Here is an 18314-nt window from a genome sequence, read left to right on the forward strand (position 1 = left end):
GTTGTTGTTGTTGTTGTTGTTGTTGTTGTTGTTGTTTCTTTGTTTTTGGGTCCAGCCGATTCATTTTCACAGCCCATTCCTGCTTGAGCCTTGAGTCGGATGGAAACAAATGAAAACTCAAGCCTGAGCCTTTTTTTGGAACTCCGAACATACGGCAGCAGCACACTCTCTCGGCATGATGTCGGGAGTACGCGCGCATCCACGGCTGCAGCAAAGACGCAGACCGAGCGTCGCTACTTTCGCTTCCGATGCCTGCTTGTGACGTCACAGCCAACGGCTTGCCGCCGCGGGGATTTTGAAGTCTTGCGTAGCAGATGAATTTGGCCGCTTTTTGAGCATGCATTTTGTGTATAATTAGACTGATGCAACACAAAACCTGTGATTTACTGTTCGGTTTTTGGATCTTTAGATGCCTACCTATATCCTTAATCAACCCCAACTGCTTTATCTGACCTTAACAAGAGCCTGTTATGGTCCTTTGATACTCTCACCGCAGTGCAGCTGAGTAATAAAAGAAAATTGATATTTTCACAGCTCTTTTAAAGTGGTAAAGAATTTGATGGCTTGAATCAGTGCAAACTGACTGCCGTGTGTGCTTATTTGTGATGTTTGATCAGCGTTGACCTGTAACACGAGAAAATTACTCTCACAATATTTGTACTCCAGAGTAAAAATTTCGTACGAAAATGTTACTCCCTTTACGAAAAAAAATAACTCCCACATAACGCGAGAAAGTAACTCCCCAAGACAGGTTTTTTCCGAGTAAATATTTCCCTGACGAATAAATAACGAATAAATTACTCCACCCTAACACGAGCAATAATACTTCCCATGCCAGGTGTACGAAATTTTTACTCCCTTGTCCCCTGTTAGTCTTGGTAGTGGAAGGGGTGGAGGGAGGGTAGCGCGACATTTGTTTGCGCGAGATCACATATTAGGGAGGTTTAGATATTGCGTTACGTACCCCGACCTCACCTATCCCTATCGAGATAAGTCACGCAGAGGAAAGTTGTAAAAACTGCTCGTTAGATACCACGTCACCTATCAGAGTAGGGCAAAACTCCAAAACTCGTGCTTTAAAAAATCGTGGACAGCGCGCTAAAGTCTGCAACAATACCCAGTGTTGAAACTGCTGCTGTCATTGTGTCGGTGTCGCTGTGTGCTGCACGTGGAAGTTATGTTCCACTGACCCAGATCATACCGAGTGTTAACCAGCAGGTAAAGTCAATGATTTTTATTTTTTTTAAAGGAAACAGAAAAGAAAAGTAGGGCAATCGAACTTCGAGCGTTGGTTTGTGTTCGTTCTGGGTCACTGGCCACCACGCTTTCACACCCCCCCCCCCCCCCCCCCCCCGCTTATAAGGGTGTGTGTTAGTGTGTAAGTGGGCGTCGTTGTGTTTCTGACTGTCGTGTGCGTGTGCGAATGTGTGTATATGTGTGTGTGTTTGTATGTCTGTCTGCTTGTCTGTCTGTCTGTCTGTGTAAATGGGCGACGCCATGTGTGTGCGAGTGTGTGTGTGTGTGTGTGTCTGTCTGTCTGTCTGTCTGTCTGTCTGTCTGTCTGTCTGTGTGTTTGTGGGTGTGCGTGTGTGCGTGCGTACGCGCATGCCTTTATGTGTGTACCCAAACCTAGCCTTCAATTCAAATGAATTGGACGGAACATTACTTTATGGTCGTTTACAAAGTCTTTATGACACAAAAGATTCTTGTTAGGCAGTTTTACTAACCAAAACTAAACAACACCCCCCCCCCTTCCCACCACACACACATGATACACGTGTGCATTGGGTTACCAAGCAGACTTGATCTGTTCCTGGGAAAAGGTTACTGTTATGCTGAATTTTCAGTCTTTTTGAACATACGTTTCCTGGGAGTATTTTGGTCGAGATGACATTTCTAAATTTAACTTGGGTCGTCCTTGCGTGCTTCATGGTTTGCTGTGATATCGCAGATTTATTTAATTTTAGTCAAGCAACCACACAACTAAAAAATGTGGTTTATGCGCCAGGATATAGGAAAATGCTGTAAGGGGAGGTCTTGTACTTTATTTGAATGGTTCATATTTAGATTTTAAAGTAATATGAGATACGTTGCCTTCACGTATAAAAACTGTTTTATATGTGATCACGCCCGTATCAGAAGCACGCACAGCGATCGACAGTGGGAATACCCGCAGTGATAGGGGTGTAGTATGCACGTAACGTGGTATCTAACGCTCAGAAGTTGTCAAAAAGAAGGTCACAGTGTTCACGTATTATCGAGACACCGACACATTTGCACTAAAATCCATTCTAGGGGAGCTTTTCCATTATTTTTTCTACCGTAGGGATTGAATTCATTCCACTGAACAGATTTAACTACAAAATACATTTGAACGAGCGGTATTTTGCTTTCTGTGTCTGCTTTTCGAAGTGAATCGAGGCGGAAGTCTCGACGTAAGTCTCAGCGCCTTGTCGTTCGTGGGGTCATGCTCTTGACACATCGGCGACTACGATGTATACAAACCAGAATTATGAAATATGGACTGAAGCGTGAAGGAAAGATTCCAGAAAATATTGAGCATCCTTACACCCTTCTCGGATGGTTGGACTTGATAAAATCTGACATACGTTGCGCTGACGTTTTGAAGGGTTTGCTACGTGAACACGTGCCTAATCACCACACGCAGTGCGACCCGCATGTGAGATAGGTGTCCTGGTAGGTGACGTAGCTGATAGGGACGCAGTTTCTAAACCTCCCTATTGGCATTATCCCTTCGCCCGCATCCCATTTTCGCGTACGACATTTTTACTGGAGGTAAAAAAAATGGGGAGTAAAAATTTCGTGGAGGGAGTAATTTGTTCGTGCCTTGGGGAGTTCTTTTCTCGTACGAAAGGTGTACTCGGAGTAAGAATTTCGTACGAAATTTTTACTCCGGAGTTAATTTTTCGTGGAGTAAAATTTCGTGTTACACCGGTTCGATGCGTTAGGGCCCGGTCACACAGCGCTGCGTCCTTACCACGACCTTGCCGATCACGCCGATCTGAAAAAATTATCAAATCGGGGCATATCGCCGTCAAAATCCAGCACATGGTGTTAACCCGTGATTTATAAAAATGTAAAACCCCGCGATTTGTAAAATGTTTTACAAATCACGTAAATGCGCCTGATATTTTTTGTCATCTCCAAAGTCAAGGGATCTCAGTATTTAAGCTTTTTTTCTTCTTTTTGTTCATTACTTTATTGTCCCATCGCTGGGAAATTCGGGTCGCTTCCCCCCAGTGGAAATCTAGCAGCAACAGAATCGCGCTACCCCAAAGTCAAGGGATCAAAGTCAATCGAACAACTTGAGAAAGTTATCAGATCTGCCGCCAGTGTTACCAAGGAAAAACGCCCACCACTCGATCTACGAGAAGACAGCCGTCAGGAAGATACAGAAGATCATAATGATCGATCCCGTCCTTGCAGCGCAGTCTTCAGCTCGGTCATCCAGAAGGCTGCGCTCATTCAAGTGCCGGACAAATCGCTAGCGTGACTCATTTCTGCCATCTGGACCCGTATGCTTATGGGGGAAGTACGCGACAACTCCCGAAGTTTTGAGTGACATCGGAAGTACTTGCCTCCCTTTCGTATGCATGGGCCGGAAGAGGCTTACTTCAAAGCAAAGCGAGAAAGTAACTGAGGGTAGTTTGCGACTACTCCCAAAGTTTTGAGCGACATCGGAAGTACATCCTCACTTTCGCATGCATGGGACGAAAAAAGAGCTTACTTTGGAAGCAAACTAGGAAGTAAGTGAGGGTAATTGTACTACAGCGAGACCCAGGAGTACAAACGCTACTTCCAAAGTTTCTCAGTGCAAAAGGGCAGGGCTTTTCTTCGGTTTTTCATATCAAACCGAGCTAACGCAAATGAAAGTCCCAAACAGAGAAAATAGAAGGAATAGTCGTATCTCGTGCGTGCATTTCGTGCACATTTCCCTGAATACAAACCAGCCAGTTTTTACTTTTGTTCGTTCTGGGTCACTGGCCACCACTCTTTCATCCCCGCTTATTTATACGAGGGGGTGTTTCTATGTAAATGGGCGTCGTTGTGTGCATGTGTGAGTGTGAGTGTGTGTTTGTGAGAGAGTGTGAGAGTGTGTGTGTGTGTGTGTGTGTGTGTGTGTGTGTGTGTGTGTGTGTGTGTGTGTGTGTGTGTGTGTGTGTGTGTGTGTGAGAGAGAGAGAGAGAGAGTGTGTGTGTGTGTGTGTGTGTGTTTGTGTGTGCGTGCGTGCGTGCGTGCATGTGTAGATGTGCGTCTGTTTGTTCATTCGTTTGTTTGCGTGCACGCGCGCACATGTGTGTGTGGGGGGGAGGGGTGTGTGTGTGCGTGCGTGTGCGTATGTGTGTATGTGTGTGTATGTATTTTTGCGAGTGCCTGCCTGCCTGTGTGTGCGTGCGTGCGGGTATAATTGTGCGTTTGTTTGCGTGTGCGTGTGTGTGTGTGCGTGCGTGTGTTTGTGTGTGTGTGAGTGTGTTCGATGGTGTGTGTGTGTGTGTGTGTGTGCACCCCTCCATCCCCCCACTATTATGAGCTGAGTATTTGTGCCTCGATATTTTATTGATGTTCTTACGTTTTATGTTGTTTATTATGATTCACCACACCCGAGTTTCTCGTAATTGAGATAATACAGTGTTCTATATCTATGTCTATGTCTAACACACATGCACACTTGCACACACGCGCGTAGGCTAAACAAATCTAATCTTGACTTTCAACTTTATATAAACATACATCCTGTTCACAATTAACGAGGACAAACAAAATTTACAAATACCAAAGTACAACAATTTATCTTTTGTACAAATTCGGACACACATTTTCCCAATTAATATGAAAGTCACTGAACTTATCTTCTTTTCACTACACCTTATATCTTGATTCCCCAAACACTGATTGATTTCTGCCTTTTCAAATTTACCAGTAACCCAAACGTTCGCTCTAACCAACCTATTTTGTCCAAAAAAGTTTTACTGATACACAATCATTAAAAAAAGAAGAGGTTTAACATAACCGACTTCGCTACCACATAAACAAAAAATGTTTTATTCTCTCCAACATTCTGATCAATAAAATCATTATTATAGACAGTCATTCAATTTCAAGACAATCATCACAGCTTTGAACCGACCCTTTCGTTCAACCAGGCAGAAGCAACAACTATAGTAAAAGCTACAGCGCGATCAACGTTCTATCATTTACGAACTCGCGATGAGATTTGTTTCTTCTGGTCACCAAGCCTACCGTTTACAAACGCATGCGCACTAATTGGGATTCCCCCAATTTCCTCGACCTTAACCTCAGAACTCTGGAAGCCACTACTTCGGCTAGCTCTTGCATACCGAGTAGCTGGCAACTTTGCTTCCGAAGTTCCCACTTTCAATGTTAATTTGCAGGGTCTCTCACTTGACATCATTATACGACGATATCGCTTAGGCCCAAAAAAAAAAAGGTGTGGTTACGGTAACATAGCCAAAAAAAATAGGGTAGGTAGGTAGGCAATCACTTTTTTTTTTTTTAACTTTTTTTTCTAATGTGTACAAATTAAACCTACCGTACTTTCCGGGTGACAAGGCGCTTTGTTATCTAAGAGCACCCCCTTCTTTTAAAAAAATAAATTGTAATCCAGTCACCCATTGGACGCAGGGGGCCAATAGGGCGCACCAAAATGACCCAGTTTTTGCCATGAGAGGTGGTTCCCCTGTCATATCTGAGAGAGGAAACACTTCCTGCATCGGGGTCAGTGACCGGTCAGTGACCAAAGGCATTGTGATAGCTGGATGGCCTTGTTAAAAGACACGACCTTCTTCCCAGGGGTCAATGACCCAGTTTTTGCCATGAGAGGTGGTTCCCCTGTCATATCTGAGAGAGGAAACACTTCCTGCATCGGGGTCAGTGACCGGTCAGTGACCGAGTTTAACAGAGTGGAAATCTGTGTGTGCGGCCAGATCAAAGGCAGGGCAGTACCTAGTAGCTGAAACATGCATTATCACAAGTTGTTTGACTGGTACTCAAGCGGTCTCTTTGATTTTTTTCGTATTTCATACACGGATTAGGCGCTTGTTATACACAGGGGTCGAACTCGAGGAAAAAAGTCGCGCCTTATGACCCGGAAAGTACGGTACTTGACAGGGAAATAAGTGTGCGACAGGGGCGCTTTCATTGCGTTTTTTGCACTCGGTTTTTTTTGTTTTTTTGACAAATGTAATAAAAAGTTATAGGATCGGCCCCTAAAAATAGGGTAGGTCGGGTTACCGTAACCACACCTATTTTTATTTTTGGCCTTACCCATCCAAAAGAAACCTCCAACGCATACTACAATTGCAGGACATTCCTGTTTTTAAGGCAGCTCATTGTGAAATGAGCTCAGACAGAATATCGAAGACGTGAAATGCGTCAATCGAGCAACTGTCGTAACTTGGCTACAATGAGACGGTCGGCTACCTTGCACCATAGGCACGAACTGTGACAATTCTTGTTTAATTTAGGTGAAATGCTTGAAACAGAGTGGCTCAAAAGCGACAGTTCGATCAGTTACTAACCGAAAAAAACGTGCTCGAGTCATTCGGCGAAGGTGGCGAGCTTTCAAACCATCACGACTGAATAACACATATTACATCTTTTCATCACGCATTTTTCACACGAGTACAGTAGCATAGTGCAGTGGTTACGGATTCGGACATTCGATCCGGCGCTCTGGGTTCAAGTGCCGCTGGGAGCAAAAGGTTTTTTTTAACTTTTTTGTTATTAATCTTTTTCTTTATAGGCCTCAATTGCATTCAGGCTGCAACAACCGGTTTTTGTCTCTGTGTTCATTTTTTTTTTATTGCGTAAAGAAGCTGTCCTATGCTTTCACAAAAAATCCAATCTTGACTTTCAACTGTACATTAATATAAAAAGCAGGAAAAAAGAACAGACAAAAAAATCAATAAATACGGATGCTCCCCGATAGAAAAAAAAGAGAGGCAAAAAAGAAAGGGTTGAATCTGCCTGCATGCAACTGAGATTTTTTTGAAAAAGGGAGAAAAAAAGTTCAACATAATCATTTTTATTTCTCCCTAACATTCAAGTCATTCGATCCCAAAACAATCATCACAGGTTTGAACCGACCCTTTCGTTTAACCATTCAAAAAACAACAGCAATAACGCTGTTAGTACTACAGCGCGCTCAACCTTCGCCCTTTTGAACTCGCGATGAGACTTGTTTCTTCTGGTCGCCAAGCTTACCGTTTAACAAACGCATCTACTAGTTGGGATTCCCCCAATTTTCGCGACCTTGACCGAATACTCTCGAAGTCAGCAGTACGGCGTTCATGCATAGGGAACAGTTAGAAAGTTAATTTCGGGAGTTCCCACTTTCAAAAGAGGCCTCTACTTCCAGTGTTTCTGACTTCCAGTTCATGCATACGGGCCCTGCAGTCAGACTGCTCAACCCCGCGACTTGACGTGTCAGCGGTTCCTGTGACTTGCCGGTGCTATTCCCATACAAAGCACGCTCGCGCACAAGTGTGTGTGTGTGCGCGCGCGCGTGTGTGTGTGTGTGTGTGTGTGTGTGTGTGTGTGTGTGTGTGTGTGTGTGTGGGCGTGTGTGTGTGCCCAATAATGAGAATGTGTATTTATATGTGCGCGTGTGTTACTTGACCGGACACTGCTATTCGTCCGATGGACTGAAAGTGTTGGTAGTCATTTAGTAACTGTTGAGTGCAATCATGTCTCTTATTCAAATGGACTTTTAAGATATTGTAACTTTAGGTGTACAACACAGTTTACGCTGAGCATTTTTAATTCATTGTAAGTTTAATAACGAAAAGGGGAGACGAGAGAGGGTATACAAGGAGGAGTTAGTTAGTTAGTTAGTGTGTGTGTGTGTGTGTGTGTGTGTGCGTGTGTGCGGACGAGCCTGCGTGCTTGTGCATGTGTAAATGTGGGTGCCTGTATCCATGAGTGATTGCAAAGAATGTTATGGATCTTTTTGGTGGAATGTTAAACTGTTAGTGATTGAGATGTTATTTATCCCCGAGTACGCTAGTACTTGGGCTCAACAGACTTTAATTGTGTGTGTGTCTGTCTCGACTTAACAGCTTATTGCTGGGAAACTACTGGGCGCAGTTCGTTCAAAAGTTGATACACTAACTTGATAATAGGTCCGATTGATCGTATTAAAACTTCATAATGTTACCTGGGACCTAAATGCGAAATAAACCACAAAAACGACTTGGCGGTGGGAGGAATTCACACGGAGCAACAGCCAGCCAGGCAGCCTGATAGAACAGCCACCCAGCGGATACTGTCGTCACAAAAAGACGTCATGACAAAGTTACACGCAAAGCGAAAGAGACTTTGACGTCATTTCCTTTTGTTCGGAATTTTCCGTCTGTTCCTAGCTTGTCAGTGAAGACCTGACGTGAGTAAGCTTACCCAAAACGTCTTTGTTCTCTATTCACATTGCAGCTGTGAAATAATCAGTCTTGTGTCTCGGTCGTGTAGGTACAGAGTTTGCTTCTGCAATCATTGTGTTCGTGTTGATGACGGCTTCATAAGACAAATCAGCGAATCTATCGTGAGGAAGACGTTTATGTACAAATCACCAAACCCAACCCATTTTTTGTGTGCATTTTTCTGAAGAATAAACTGCATGTGGTTAATTTCATCCGTTTAATGCTTGTCAAAATGAGCCATAAGGCTTTAGAATAAAAGATTTCACGCATTGCTTGGCCATCTGATCACAGATGAGGTCGCAGTTTGTAGGTTGAATCTATGAATCGGCCAGAGATAGATCTGCATTTCTGGTCAGAAAACAACATTCACACCACAGGCATTCCAAACATTTATATTGAAGAGGGTCGGCAGTATATTTTTCACTGTGATCAAATAAAAGAGAAAGGCCAGTCACCACGCACATCCTCGGCTCGCATGCAATGTATTTATATATAGCAAAGGGAATGCCTGTAATTCACACAGAGCAATCACTTGGTCTTAAACGTGCACAAGACAAAAACTTTCATACTGGGGGAGCGAGCCAGTCTGAAGAGTACTCGGGTCCAGCGCGAGCGTTTTTTATGTTTTAAACCGCCTGACACTGCGAGGCAATTTTCCTTGTTTTGTATAAGGACATTAAAATCTTTGAGTCTTGAGTCTTGAATTAGATTTTTTTAATTTTTATTTTATTTCTTCATTGTCCCATCGCTGGAAAATTCGGGTCGCCTCCTCCCAGTGGAAAGCTAGCAGCAACAGAGTCGCGCTACCCCAAAGTCAAGGGATCAATTAAAACCTTTTTTTTTTTTAAATTCATTACTTTATTGTCCCATCGCTGGGAAATTCGCGTCGCTTCCCCCCCGTGAAAAGCTAGCAGCAACAGAGTCGCACTACCCGAAAGTCAAGGGATCTATTAGATTTTGTTTTCTCATTATTTTATTGTCCCATCGCTGGGAAATCCGGGTCGCTTCCTCCCAGTGGAAAGCTAGCAGCAACAGAGTCGCGCTACCCCAAAGCCAAGGAATCTAATAGATTTTTTTTTCTCCATTTATTTATTGTCCCATCGCTGGGAGATTCGTGTCGCTTCATCCCAGTGGAAAGCTAGCAACAACAGAGTCGCGCTACCCAGGTGTATGCGTGTTTCGGTGTAATCAGCCACCTGCACGTGCCGCAGTGGTAACACGGGGGTGGAACATGGATTCGAACCTGCGACCTTACGATCACAAGTCCAGTGCTCTACCAACTGAGCTACCGGGCCCCCGGGTATACATTTGGCGTAAGGGCGATAGCAACCCACGATTGCCACGCTCTCCGACAACTTTACAACTGAGTGGAAGCGGCGTCTCTGTGTGACCGGGGTATTACCACTTTCATTTTCCAAAACTAAACGAAAGGAAAATGGGGGAACTTAAACAGATCCTGACCTGTTCATATCTATAGGAAATCTAAACATCCGAAATCCTTTGGAATGTGAGTGTGAGCAATTATACGCGTGGTCTTTTGGGGGGCTGGCCATGTAAGTAATGCTCTTTGTAGCTACTACGCGCGAAGCGAAATGAGGCAGCCTCCTAACTTCCGCGTGGTGGTCTCATTTGTTTGCACGGTTTTATTTTGCGTCATCTCTTGTGTACTCTACGGTCTCTGCTTGTACTGTAAACATGTTTTTGGTGTGACCAGTCCACCCCTTTCAGCAGTGTCAGTGTTGATGCTGTTCTATCTCACGTTAACCCAAAGCGTTGTTGCATCCTTGGTCAGAAGACTGTTTATGTGTGCGACGAAGAAAATGGTGTGTAATATAGAATGACTATCTTCAAAATATTGACATTGTCATGATTTCAGTGACACGTTTGAGAAAGAAACTCTTTGTTGGGCGCCTTTCTCAAATTGCAACGTAATGCGCCTGTATACCGCATTGCGGGGAAAAGTTTTGGTTAAAAATCACGAGATGCATGTGGAAAGTGCCAGCGTGAAAACCGTGCAGTTATCGGGTGATTCTTCGCTCACGGTTTAAAACACGTGTTCCAAGCATGCTATAGGTGTGTTTGGTAGGCGACCAGTGATTGGTCAGGAAGATCACTTGTCCCGGGATAGGCGACTGCTGATTGGTCAGGGAGATCACATGGTGTTTCTTCCCAATCCTTCTAGTTTTCTTTTTTTTTCTACATGCTTTTGCAGACAGACAGGGGCGGATCAGTTCATTTTATGGGGGGGGTTTCCAAAAGTATATTGTGAAGATATGAGTGTGAAGGCGCGAAGCGCCGAGCCGACGGCGCGAAGCGCCTAGCTTGCTAGGGGGGTCCGGGGGCATGCCCCCCCGGAACATGTTGAAAAAAAGGATGCAAAATGGTGCAATCTGGTGCATTCTGAGGATGATCATTACCAGTTTCAGGCAGCAGATTTTGTCACTGATTAATACCCCAAAAATTGAAACTCAACCCAAAAAAAAAAAAAAAAAAAAATTTTGGCTGGGGGGGGGGGGTTCCGGAAACCCCAGAACCCCCCCCCCCCCCCCCCCTCGTCCGCCCCTGGACAGAGGTCTGGTGTGTTTCCGTGACTAAGATTTGGAGGATTCCAACGCGTTGCAAGACTGGTTTAGGTCTAACAACGGGCTTCTAGTGTTAGTGCAATACACAGAAGGCTTAGCACAGGAGAAATTTGGCTACATACTTTCGCTGACGAGCGGGAGCCAAATATTCAAGCGGTTTGCTTGGGAGAGCTACATTTTACGAGCTGTTGAGGTAATTAGCCGTTACTTTACGCTGGTGACCGGTCAATGTCTGTGAAAAGTAAACTCTGTTTTGTTTCTCCATGATAGCGTATAACTTGCTCATTATAACGCTAAATTGTAATCTGTATATGGTTTTTGCAGATATGGAGAGGCGGAGAAAATGTCTTGAGTTGTTATTAAAAGTCTATCCTTGCAGGTACCACGTGCTCGCTGAAGGGGGAAGTTAGATATGTTTCAAGTAAAGGTGGTAAAAGGGGGATTGTTGCCATGGTCACTGCACCAATTGCTCTTGTTTGAGCTTGTTGTTGCTGGTTGACGCCGCTTGTTGCTGGAGGTGTTGCTGTACGTTTGCTGAACGTTTGCTACCTGGCTGCTACCTGTTTGCTGTTGAAGACGGGCTGCACTGTTGCTGTCCTTTGTTCTACGGTTGCTGTTCTACGGCTGTTACTGGTGTTGCTCCAACTTTCACCCGTATGCTCCACTGCGTTTCATCGAATGGACCCTGGCTACACTGAGAGTTGAGTGCACCCATGCGTGACGCCCCCCACCTTGTCATCTTTCTAACCCTTTATGAAGAACTTTGAGTTGTGACAACGTGGAGTGTTAACGCCTGTACAGGCAGACTTTTTACAGAGCAGCTAAGTGTTTTCTAACTTTACACGGTTCAGCGTGTTCTTATTATTTCATAAACTTTAACTGGCTTTTGTCAGTTGTCTTCATTATTATTTTTACGACTTGGTCGTAAAAACATTATTGGCTTCACGAGAAGAGGGAGGTGGAGAGTTAGTGTATATAAACAGACGTCTAGAACTTATACTTTTGTTGTTTCTAACTTTTTTGTGTGACTGCGAGTGTGGATCGTGGTGTGGTTAGTCAGTTAGCAGTAATTGACCGTTTTAGGTCATTCATTTGACTTTAAAACGTGACAGACATCGCAACCATTTTTTTTTTTAATTCAATTAATAAAACACAAGATAACAAACATGGTAACTGTATTTTCTGTTTGCACACATATTCTCTCATTTACATGCGGTTCAGAAAAACTTTTACATTATACAAAAGGACTAAAAATAGTCATACGTGAAAAAAATATACGTGTCAACATGTGTAGCATCAAAATGATCATATGTCATCATATATTGATCTTTTTAAAAACAATATTCGCATCATAATGTATGGCTGTGTTTACCTTATATCAAAAAAAATAAACAATAATTTGTTTTTAATTAATAAAACTTCAGACTAACGAAATCTCAAAACAACATGATTTCCAAAAATAATTTCCAGTGTTAATCGTGAATCGTTTTTTTTTTTAATGCTTACGCACATCTTTGCGATTAAAATAATGTGATTAATCTTCTTCATATTTTTGCTGTTACTTTTTATACCAAAAAGCACATCTGTAACATTCAACCTAATTCTTTCGCCAATACTTACTAAAATGTACATTTCAATATATTTCCAAAACTTGAGCACTGTTGGGCATTGAAAGAAAAAATGCTCCAATACATCAAGTTCATCCTTACAATATGTACAGTTTTTATCAGCCTTCACTTTCATTTTACACAATAAAATATTAGTTGGATAAATGTTTTGCAATATTTTCCAATGCAGTACACGTAATCGAACTTCACTAGTGACAGTGGCTGCTAAGTTCCAATTCTTTTCGTCAATTTCAAATCCTAATTTTCTTCTCCAAAATCCTTCTGAACAGGGTAGGCTGTATTGTTTTCCTACCAGAATTTTTCGAATTTCTTTTACTGATTTAACTTTTTTGAGTCACTTGAGAAAAAGTGACTCTATGTAATCGGTCAGTGTTAGTCTGTCCGGCCGGCCGGCCGGCCGTCCGGCCGGCCGTCCGGCCGGCCGGCCGTCCGTAGACACCACCTTAACGTTGGACTTTTCTCGGAAACTATCAAAGCGATCGGGCTCATATTTTGTTTAGTCGTGACCTCCAATGACCTCTACACTTTAACGATGGTTTCGTTGACCTTTGACCTTTTTCAAGGTCACAGGTCAGCGTCAAAGGAAAAATTAGACATTTTATATCTTTGACAAACTTTTCTCGGAAACTATCAAAGCGATCGGGCTCATATTTTGTTTAGTCGTGACCTCCAATGACCTCTACACTTTAACGATGGTTTCGTTGACCTTTGACCTTTTTCAAGGTCACAGGTCAGCGTCAAAGGAAAAATTAGACATTTTATATCTTTGACAAAGTTCATCGGATGTGATTGAAACTTTGTAGGATTATTCTTTACATCAAAGTATTTACATCTGTAGCCTTTTACGAACGTTATCAGAAAAACAAGGGAGATAACTAGCCTTTTCTGTTCGGCAACACACAACTTAACGTTGGGCTTTTCTCGGAAACTATAAAAGTGACCGGGCTCAAATTTTATGTGAACGTGACTCATTGTGTTGTGAATAGCAATTTCTTCCTGTCCATCTGATGCCTCATATAATATTCAGAACTGCGAAAGTGACTCGATCGAGCGTTTGCTCTTCTTGTTTCCACAAAAGGTCGGAATGTCACAGACTGAACAATTTACATCATTTATATCGACATTTCTTAACAGGAGATGTACAGCTATTCGAACAACATTGTACTCAAGCAATCTATTTGCAGTGTAGCCAGTTCTTTCACACACTTCATAGGAAGCAAAACGTCCATTCTCACTCACACCCGTCGCGATATAACCTTGGACAAATTATATCTTTGTTGTTCCACAACAAACCCGAAACAGAATTACCATTATCATCGACTTGATTGTTATCAAGCCATGCATTCAACACAGCGGACCAAAATTCCGATTTAATACTGTCCAATCCTTTAAATGGTTTGCTATAAATGTTCGCAAAAAAAACACTCAAAGCGCCTCCCAAAACGGAAAAACAGTGCTTTTGGGAGCCATGACAATTTCTGGTCTTCATTAGACAGAGTTAGGTTCACAACCCAGCTTAACAAAAAGGAACACTGCATATGACGCAAATCAATCATATTTAATCCACCTTGCTTTACTTCGTTACATAAAACAGTTCTTTTCACCTTTTCAAATGCTTTTCTGTTGCAGTCTTTTTTGCGCCACACGAAGCTAAACATTAACCTATTAATTTCAGTTAGAACGTCGTCTGGTACAATCAGCGCCTGCATTATATAGACAAAATGTGGCAGAATAAACGTTTTGAATACACAGACTTTACCAATAATGCTCAAATTCCTTTTTTCCCACATGCAGATGAGCCTTTTTGCAACATTCACTCTCTCTTCCCAATTCTCTTTCACTTTTGACGCACGCATATAATTACAGAAATATACACCTAGAATTTTCATTTTGTCTGTACATGCGAAACCGCAACACTCATTCCTACAATTCTTCCGCGACCCAAACCACATTAGTTTGGATTTTTGGTGATTCATGTTCAAACCTGATATTTCCGAAAATTTACCAATCAAAGCCAGGGCTTGGAACATGTCATGTTCATCTTGCAAAAACAATGTAACATCATCAGCATACAACAATACTGGGGTCCTGATTTGGCCTATTATGGTCCGCTGGACCCGAAAAGCAATAGCTACCTAACTAACAACAATACTTTCAAAACTGTATTCATATCTCCGTTGTTCCATAATGACATACCCTTTATATTTTTGGCCTCTCGAATTTTGATTGCTAATAATTCAACTGCTAATACGAAGGCTAGTGCGGAAAAAGGACACCCTTGCCTTATTCCGGAATCAATATTAAAAAATTCAGATAAGCAACCACAATAATTTACACAACTTTTTGCGTTTTTCATCAAAACATCAACCCATTTTTCAAAATCAGTTCCAAAACCAAATTTTTCAAACATCTTCAACATAAACTCTTTGGAGATGCAATCAAATGCATGAAAAAAGTCAATTGACACCATCAATCCAGGCTTATTATGTAAATCTGCATGTTCTAAAACATCATCAACTAATCGCAATAAGGTTGAGACACGTCTACCTTTTATATACCCAACTTGATCCTCACTCACAACATTCCCAACAACACCAGAGAGCCGAAGAGCTAAACATTTCGCTAATAACTTATAATTTGTATTGGTCAGTGAAATAGGTCTCCAATTCTTTAAATCATTTCTTGACAAATCCTTTCCTTTATGAATCAGTGTAATTGCCGCTTTACACTGTGAATTAGATTTTTTGTTTGTTTGTTTGTTTGCTTAACGCCCAGCCGACCACGAAGGGCCATATCAGGGCGGTGCTGCTTTGACATTTAACGTGCGCCACACACAAGACAGAAGTCGCAGCACAGGCTTCATGTCTCACCCAGTCACATTATTCTGACACCGGACCAACCAGTCCTAGCACTAACCCCATAATGCCAGACGCCAGGCGGAGCAGCCACTAGATTGCCAATTTTAAAGTCTTAGGTATGACCCGGCCGGGGTTCGAACCCACGACCTCCCGATCACGGGGCGGACGCCTTACCACTAGGCCAACCGTGCCGGTGTGTGTGAATTAGATAGAGTTCCATTCTTAAAAGCAGATTTAAAAGACGCAAGTATATACCTTTTTAGGCTCCTCCAAAAAAACTTATAAAACTCAACTGTTAATCCATCAATTCCAGGCGCAGAACCATTATTCATACGCTTTAGAGCTGACAAAACTTCTCCTTGTACATGTACCACTTCCCCTTCACAACTGTCTTTCTGCTGATCATTTATTTTTAAAACCTTTGTTTCCTACATCAATTTTCCGTTTATACATATCAGCAAAATACGTTTTTTGTACGAGAATAATATCTTCTTGCGTTGTAACAATTCGTCCGTTATCATCTTTTACACTTTCCATTATTTTTGCGTTTGCTCTCGCCTTTTCTAACCCAAGAAAAACAAGTCGCGTAAGGCGAAAATACAATATTTAGTCAAGTAGCTGCCATTTTTCAGCAAGACCGTATACTCGTAGCATCGTCAGTCCACCGCTCATGGCAAAGGCAGTGAAATTGACAAGAAGAGCGGGGTAGTAGTTGCGCTAAGAAGGATAGCACGCTTTTCTGTACCTCTCTTTGTTTTAACTTTCTGAGCGTGTTTTTAATCCAAACATATCATATCTATATGTTTTTGGAATCAGGAACCGACAAGGAATAAGATGAAAGTGTTTTTAAATTGATTTGGACAATTTAATTTTGATAATAATTTTTATATATTTAATTTTCAGAGCTTGTTTTTAATCCGAATATAACATATTTATATGTTTTTGGAATCAGCAAATGATGGAGAATAAGATAAACGTAAATTTGGATCGTTTTATAAATTTTTATTTTTTTTTACAATTTTCAGATTTTTAATGACCAAAGTCATCAATTAATTTTTAAGCCACCAAGCTGAAATGCAATACCGAACCCCGGGCTTCGTCGAAGATTACTTGACCAAAATTTCAACCAATTTGGTTGAAAAATGAGGGCGTGACAGTGCCGCCTCAACTTTCACGAAAAGCCGGATATGACGTCATCAAAGACATTTATCAAAAAAATGAAAAAAACGTTCGGGGATTTCATACCCAGGAACTCTCATGTCAAATTTCATAAAGATCGGTCCAGTAGTTTAGTCTGAATCGCTCTACACACACACACACACACACGCACGCACGCACACACACACGCACATACACCACGACCCTCGTTTCGATTCCCCCTCGATGTTAAAATATTTAGTCAAAACTTGACTAAATATAAAAAGGTGTGTTCCTTTCGCCCTGCTCGATCCATTGAGCTCTTGCACGCACCTGTGGTGCACGAGATTTACGCTGCTCTAACAGTTCAAACTGCAGCTTGACCTTCTGCCGTTTACCTTGCGTTTGAATACAGCCAGGGGAGATCCCAAGGGTTTTATCCAACTCATTTAATTAACCATACAGTTTTGCAACCATTCTGATAATCCTCGCTCCACGGCTATCGCCACTCTATCTCTCTGACCGGACGCTACAGTCCTACGCGAATCTATCAAAATAAGAATACAGAGTTATCTCCCATATGTTTTTCGCGAGCACTTATCTAAATTTGAGATCAGTGTTCGCGAGACGAAAATGATTGCAGATTGGCCGACTTCGACAGTGATCTCCGTTCTGTTCTTCACAGTTATGATTAAAGACATCGTTCTAAGGTCAAAACAAGTCGAAATTTTGGGACTGTTGCCGGAAGGAGACCGTAATATATATGGTTTCATCACTGTCAACCACCAGTGCTGGACTGATCGTGTAACCTCTGCGAACGCCAAGAAGAGGAAGAAGAAGAAAAAGATCACTGTCAACTGGTTGTCCCCTACCTCACAACAAAGGACGAGCAGAGCAATGTGACGAAAAAAGCCCTGGCTCTTGCCATGCTTGAAGAAAGGTACCCCCAAGAAGCATGGATACGGGTGTATACTGATGGGTCAGCCACAGAGGCCGTCAAAAATGGAGGAGCGGGGGTGTATGTCCAGTACCCCAGTGGAGAGTGGCAAGCAGAGGCTATACCAACAGGCCTCCACTGTACAAACTACAGAGCTGAGGTACAAGCACTGATCCATGCAGCATACACCATCAACGACAGAGTCAACCATGACAACCAGGTGGTCTTCCTGACTGACGCTCTGTCAGTACTACAAGCAATGACCAGTAGCTTCTTCTTCTTCTTCTTCTTCTGCGTTCGTGGGCTGAAACTCCCACGTACACTCGTGTTTTTTGAACGAGTGGAATTTTACGTGTATGGCCGTTTTAACCAGTAGCAAACTGCCTCAGCTGGAACACGCTCTACACAACATCAAGAGCCTGAGGACAGTACTGCAATGGATCCCCTCCCACTGTGGTGTACAAGGAAACGAAGAGGCGGACAGGATGGCAAAGCTGGGTGCAGAAGATGAGCAAGAGAACAACCCTGTGAGCCTGACAGAGATGAAGACCATCATTAAGTCTCTGCACAGGACGCCCCAGCCACAGTACAGCTACCACCTGCTATCCAGACCACAGCAGGTGGTCATCTTCCGCCTGAGAACGGGACACAACAGAAGCATCTCCACAAGAAGCTGCATGTTGTGCCCTCCCCCATGTGTTCTTGTGGATACGTAT

This window comes from Littorina saxatilis, linkage group LG10 (genome assembly GCF_037325665.1).
Source record: "Littorina saxatilis isolate snail1 linkage group LG10, US_GU_Lsax_2.0, whole genome shotgun sequence".
In the NCBI taxonomy this organism is placed as follows: Eukaryota; Metazoa; Mollusca; class Gastropoda; order Littorinimorpha; family Littorinidae; genus Littorina; species Littorina saxatilis.